The following is a 7,032-nucleotide window of genomic DNA, read 5'->3' on the forward strand; positions in this document are numbered from 1 at the left end:
TTAGATGTGAAAACATGCTTTTAGATCCTTAATTTGATGGTTTTAATCTCCCTTTGATTCTACTAGATACCTTGATATGTTTGTTAGTGATTTCAGATTGAAAAGGGCTAGGAATGGATCAAAGGAGTGAAGAGGGAAAGCATGCAAAGTGGAGAAATCATGAAAAGTCAAAGAAGTTGAACTCGCCCATGGACGCGCGCGCGCACCTGGCGCTTGCGCGCACCTGCGAATTACCCCATGGACGCGTACGCGTGATGTGCGCGTACGCGTCGGTGTTGGTTTATGATTTTTTAATGAAAACGTGGCCAACGAATTCTGAAGGGTTGTGGGGCCCAATCCCAACCAACTTTGGTGCCAAAGATGCTATTTAAAGCCAAGGATTGAAGAGAAAAGGGGGATTCCAACTCATTAGTTCATACACACTCATTAGGATTAGTTAAGAGGTAGTTTCTAGAGAGAGAAGCTCTCTCTTCTCTCTAGAATTAGGATTAGGATTAGGTTTAGTTCTTAGATCTAGATTTTATTGATCTTCTTCTATTCTTTTGTTGTAATTTTCTTTATGTTGTTCTTATGTTTTGTTGTAGATCTACTTTTGTTCCTTCCTTTCTCTTTAAATTCAATAAGAGGTAACTCATGTAGATCTTTCTTCCTTTATTTGTTGTTGTTAATTCTTTACATTTGATTGTTGTTAGAATTGATTCTTGTTGTCAATTTACTATGCTTTTCTTTTATGCCTTCCAAGTGTTTGATGAAATGCTTGGTTGGATTTTAGAGTAGAATTTTATACTCTTGGCTTGGAAAGGTAACTTAGGAACTCTTGAGTTACTAATGTCCAAGTGATTGATGATTGGGAGCCATTGACTCTAGTTCTCACTAATTGAATTGGTGGAGAGTTAGGACTTATGGACTAGGATTGATATAGCTCATTTAACTTTCCTTTACTACTAGTTAGAGGATGATTTAATGGGATTAATCCTTGCCAATTCTCATATTGTGGTTAGTGATTAGGATAGAGATCCTTGACTACCAACCCTTGCCAAGACCCTTTTAGGCCTTAGTTTACTTTCTTGTCATTTATCTTTCATGCTCCCTATCAAAACCCCAAAATAACTCACAACCAATAACAAGACACTTTATTGTAATTCCTAGGGAGAACGACCCGAGGTTCAATACTTCGGTTTATAAATTTAGGGGTTTGTTTTAGTGACAAACAACTTTTTGTATGAAAGGATTAGTGATTGGTTTAGAAACTATACTTGCAACGAGAATTCATTTGTGAAATTCTAAACCGTCAAAAATCCAATTGTCAGATACCTGCCTCCAATAGTCTGGTCACTTCCTTTTTGACAACTTCCAAGATGGTGGGATTCAATCTTCTTTGCGGTTGACGGACAGTTCTTGCTCCCTCTTCTAAAAATATTCTGTGCTCGCATACTTGAGGATTGATTCCCACTATGTTTGCCAAACTCCACCCAATTGCCTTCTTATGCTTCCTCAGTACATCAAGTAACTGCTCTTCTTGTTGAGAAGTCAGTTCTCTTGCAATAATAACTGGAAGCTTCTGCTCATCCTCAAGGTAAGCATATTTGAGATGTGGAGGGAGAGGTTTCAATTCTAACTTTTGATCATGGGCAGGCTTTGAGTTATCTGGGGCTTGTGAAAATGGCGAAGTGTTCTCATTGTCAGTTAAGAGGGTCCCTACACTTGGACCTTGTCCAGTGTGCCTCTCTTCAAACTCTTCTTTTTGAACTTCAGCCACACTTTCGTCTATGACATCACACTGAAAGATAGAACGATCTTCTGGGGGGTTGTCAATGACTCCATTCAGATTGAAGATTACTATGCGGCCATCTATTTCAAAGGAGTATGTCCCTGAAAAAGCATCCAATTTGAATTTTGATGTCTTCAGGAATGGTCTTCCAAGTAGGATTGATGATGGCTTATCTGAATCATTATGGGGCATCTCCAAGATATAAAAATCAGTGGAAAATGTGAGCCCTTTAATGTTCACCAAAACATCTTCAGCAACTCCAGCCACTGTAATAATGCTTTTATCTGCTAACACAAAACGAGCTGCCGACCTTTTAAGGGAGGGAGCCTTAAAACATCATATATAGACAAAGGCATTATACTAACACATGCTCCTAAATCACACATGCAATTATAAATTACTACACCACCAATAGTACAACTAACTATGCAAGGACCTGGATCACTATATTTTTCAGGTAATCCTCCCATTAAAGCAGATATAGAACTACCTAAAGGAATAGTTTCTAATTCATTAATTTTGTCTTTATGGATACATAAGTCTTTTAGAAACTTTGCATATTTAGGTACCTGCTGAATAACATAAAAAAAGGGAACAGTTACCTCAACCTTTTTGAATATTTCTACCATTTTAGGATCAGGTTCCAGCTGCTTCCTAGGCTTCCCTGCAAGTTGTGGAAATGGAATGGGAGTAGTATTTTCTGTGGTGCCTGCACCTTTTTGTGCTTCTTCCTGTGGTTGAGCTATCTCTTCTTCAGCTATGTCCTGTATATCCTCTTCCTCTTCAACATCTTCGATTTCTACCACCTTTCAGCTGAGGCGTATTCTGGTGAGCTTGGTTCCTCCTGATTCCTCTCCTGCAGTGTGGTTCCAGACCTCAGGATGATGGCATTAATGCCTCCCTTTGGATTGGGTAATGGTTGAGAGGGGATTCCAGTAGAGCTTGAAGGTTGGTTACTGGAATTTTGTGCTGAACCAAGTTGTGTCATAAAAGCTTGCAGAGTGGAGGTGAAACCATTCAGACTGGCGTTAATACTGTTCACGATGGTATTTTCCATGGCCAGTTGTCTTTTCTCAAAAGCTTGTAATAAATCTTCATTAGAAGATACAGAAGAATGAGTAAATTGAGAGGTTTGCTGCTGATTGTTCGGTGGTCCTTGGTTTTGCCTCAGGTGAGGTGCTCGGTAAGGTTGATTTTGCTGCCTGTTGTTATAATTATTCCACCTCTAATTTCCCTGATTATCTCTGCCTCCCCTATTATTGTTGTCCCTCCAATTCTGGTTTGAATTGTCCTGTCATCCATGGTTATTATTTTCACTTTGATTGTACCCTTGGTTGGGGCGGTCATAGAAGTTGTGAGTGGATGCCACCATGTTGTCTTCTTGTTGGAGCTGCGGGCATTCATCAGTGTAATGACTGTAATCAGCACAAATTCCGCAAATTCTTTATGGAACTAGTTGTTGGTTTTGCTGCGGTTGAGTTTGCTGAGCTTGTTGATTTAACTGTATTTGCTTCAGCAGGTTGGTCATTTCACAGATGCTTTGATTTAGAGCAGCAGTCTCTATGCCAGAAGATACTTCTGCAGTGGCCCTTGAACGACCTTGCTTCTGTCTGTGGTTCTGAGTAGATTCAGCTAAATCACTGATCAATTGCCAAGCTTCATCAGTGGTCTTGTACTTCTTCATAGACCCATTGCTGGCACTTTTCAATGTGGTCTTATCTTGGGGCCTCATACCTTGTGTGATATAGCTGAGTAGCACGATCTTGTCAATCATGTGGTGGGGACATGCTTCCAGAAGATTATTGAAGCGCTCCCAGTATTCAAAGAGAGTCTCATTGTCATCCTGAACAATTGTAGAGATATCCTTCCTCAGTTTATCAATAACTTCAGATGGAAAGAATTTCTCCAGAAACTCCTTTCTGAGTGTATCCCAATTAGATACATTTGCTAGAGGTTGAGTGTAGTACCACTCTATTGCTTTTCCCTCAAGAGAGAACGGAAAAGCTTTCAGCAGAATTAAAGTTTCATCAGTGCCATTACGCCTGACAGTAGAACAGGCTGCCTGAAAATCTCTCAAGTGCTTGATAGGCTCTTGAGCAGGTAGGCCATGAAACTTGGGCATCAAATTTAGCAGTGCGGTTTTTATTTCAAAATCCGTAGCTACCGCTGGATGATGCGCTTGAAACGGTTGCATTGTAAAATCTGGAGCTCTTTCCTCCTGAATGGTAACTTTTCTAGCTGCCATGTTTTCTGCACGTAAAACAACCGAATCAGTAGAACGGGGGCTGGTTTCTTCCTCAGATTCACTTTCAGATCCGCCCGCAGAGCGGACTAACCTACGTTGTTTTTGCCTTATTCGTGAAATTGTTCTTTCAATTTCAGGATCGAATATTAGCAAGCGCGGATCAGGAAGTGAACGTGTCATTTGACAGAAGAAACATGCAGCTTATAGGAGCAAAATTAAATAAAATGCAAGTAAATAAATTCTAATTAATAAAATTAGCACTCTATTGCATCTCCCCAGCAACGGCGCCAAAAATTGATGGAGTGCAGAAGCTGGTGAATTAAAAATTTATTAAAATGGTTACGTTGCAAGTATAGTTCTTAACTCACCGAAAATCTGCCTATCAATTTAGAAATATGTCACAGAAAGTTTAAATTAAAATTACTGGGAGTTTTAAGTCCCAGGTCGTCTCCCAACGAGTTGCAGAAAAGTGTGCTGTTTTATTAATCAGATATAAAAAGTTGAGCTAAGTAAATTGGGATTTAAATTGAGGAATTTTAAATAATATAAATAAAAGCCTTGATTGGGAATTGATTGGTTAGAATCTCTATCATTGATGGAATGATTTTTAAGATTGATTTATAATTAATGGTTACTCTGTTTGGTTATCCTTTACTAGGTAAGGGAAAGTCAAACAAGTTGGAATGCCAGATCTGTTCACGAGTTACAACCCACTTAGTTCAAAGGGATTGGCGTTGGTGACAGGATAGCAATCCAACAATTAACTCAACTACAAATTTTTTCTTCAATCCTTCCAACTCAAGAGTTCCTTTTAATCAATTTCCCATCAAGTAATGAAACTACTCACGCATTGTAAATAAAGAATCCATGGCACATGAAAGGGAATTAAAAGAAGACATGATTATTGGAATTGAAATTAAATTAAAAAGAAATAATCCTTGCATTAATTAATCATAAAAGTATCTGAATGACAAAATTGAACATAACAAAGAACATGGAAGAATAAAACCAAGTTAAGAGAACAAACTAGAGTGATGAAGTCTTGATGAGGAAATAACTCTTCTCAATGTTCCAATGCTAAGACCAATTGAAAGTTAAAATTCTAAAAGCTATAGAGAGAAAACCTAAGAGAGTGAAAAACTAGATCTAAACTACTGAATAAATGTGTCTCCGTTGTTTCTGCATATTCTCCGACTCTAGTCTGCTGTTCCGGGCCGAAAACTGGGCCGAAATAGGGTCCAAAATCGCTGGTTTCGGATTCTGCAGATTATGCAGATCGCGCATGTCACGCGATCGCGTCGTCCATGCGGACGCGTCGCTTGCGCTTTTCCTCTTCACGCATTCGCGTCATCCAAGCTACCGCGTTGCTTGTGCTTTCCAATCCGCGCGGCCGCGCAAGCCATGCGGCCGCGTCACCGCGATTTGCGCTCCTTCGCGCGGTCGTGTGAGCCATGCGACCGCGTCATTTTTCGCTGGTTATCTCCTCAAATTCTTGTGTTCCTTCCATTTTATGCGGCCGCGTCACCGCGATTTGCGCTCCTTCGCGCGACCGCATCACTTTTCGCTGGTTATCTCCTCAAATTCTTGTGTTCCTTCCATTTTCGCTAGCTTCCTCTCCAATCTCTGTCTCATTCATGCCCTATAAAGCCTGAAACACTTGACACAGATTACGACATCGAATGGAATAAAAGGAGAATTAAAATTAAATAATTAAAGTCTTTAGGAAGCAATTTTCAAACATGTAATAAATTCAGAAAGGAAATCTAAATGCATGCTAAATTGATGAATAAGTGGGTAAGGATCATGACAAAACCACACAATTAAACCCAATATAAACTATAAAATAGTGGTTTATCACAGTCCATAAGCCTTTTTCAAGGACTTGTCTGCCATCTCTAGTGAGATTCTTGTAGCTTGTACCTCAAAGATTCCCATCTTCTCCATTACAAAGAGTGGCATAAGGTTTATGCTTGACCCTATGTCACACAGAGCCTTATCAAAGGTAATGGTGCCTATGGTGTAGGGAATCAGGAAGAGTCTGGGATCCGACAGCTTCTGAGGTAGTTTCTGTTAAACCAAGGCATTGAGTTCCTTGGTGAGCATTGGAGATTCTTCCTTCAATGGCTCTGTGGCAAACAACTTAGCATTCATCTTCATGAGGAATCCTAGGTAACGAGCACAGTAAGGTCTTCCTTACTGGCATTTAACACAAACTCATCCTCTTCAGATTAGGCCTCAGCCTCTGTGGTGATGGCATTGCACTCTTCTCTTGGATTTACTTCAGTGTTATTAGGAAGAGTGTTAGGAGGAGTCTCAGGGATTTTCTTGCTCAGCTGACCAATTTGTACCTCCGGATTTCTAATTGAGTACCTTGTTTCAAATATGAAACTATGAGTGGTTTTAGAGAGGTTGGAGACTATACTAACTAAGTCAGAAAGGCTCTGCCAAAGAATCTCTATATGTTCCTGAGAAGATGAGAATGGTGGTATGTTGTTGAACCTATTTTGGTTTCTTCCACCTTGATTATTGTTGAAGCCTTGTTGAGGCTTCTGTTGATCCTTCCATGAAAGGTTAGGATGATCCTTCTATGATGGATTATAGGTGTTTTTATAGGGCTCTCCTATGTAATTCACCTCCTCCATTGATGGTTGATCTGGATCATAAGCGTCTCCTTCATAGGAAGCTTCTCGAGTGCTGCCAATTGCAGCTTGCGATCCAGTCAAATGCTGAGAGATCATATTGACCTGTTGGGTCAAGACTTGTTCTGAGCTAATATGGCATTCAGAGTGTCAACTTCCAGGACTCCTTTTTTCTGAGCTACCCCATTGTTCACAGAGTTTCTCTCGGAAGTGTACATGAATTGGTTGTTTGCAACCATTTCAATGAGTTTCTGCGTCTCTGCAGGCGTCTTCTTCAAGTGGAGTGATTGACAACGACCAAGAGCATAGGTTTGGATTTTTCACACTAAAAATAGGATTGGCGTTGCAAGTATAATCCAAACCCAACAATTGATCGT

General features: G+C 40.0%; 1 non-coding gene across 1 annotated transcript; it reads left to right on the plus strand.

Annotated features, from left to right (window-relative positions):
* The first annotated feature begins 3,539 nt into the window (after positions 1-3,539).
* LOC130978213 (small nucleolar RNA R71) lies at positions 3,540-3,647 on the plus strand. Its single transcript, XR_009085869.1, has one exon. It is a non-coding gene; the product is annotated as a small nucleolar RNA R71 (small nucleolar RNA).
* Positions 3,648-7,032: the final 3,385 nt, after the last annotated feature.

Source organism: Arachis stenosperma, chromosome 4 (genome assembly GCF_014773155.1).
Source record: "Arachis stenosperma cultivar V10309 chromosome 4, arast.V10309.gnm1.PFL2, whole genome shotgun sequence".
NCBI classification, from domain to species: domain Eukaryota; kingdom Viridiplantae; phylum Streptophyta; class Magnoliopsida; order Fabales; family Fabaceae; genus Arachis; species Arachis stenosperma.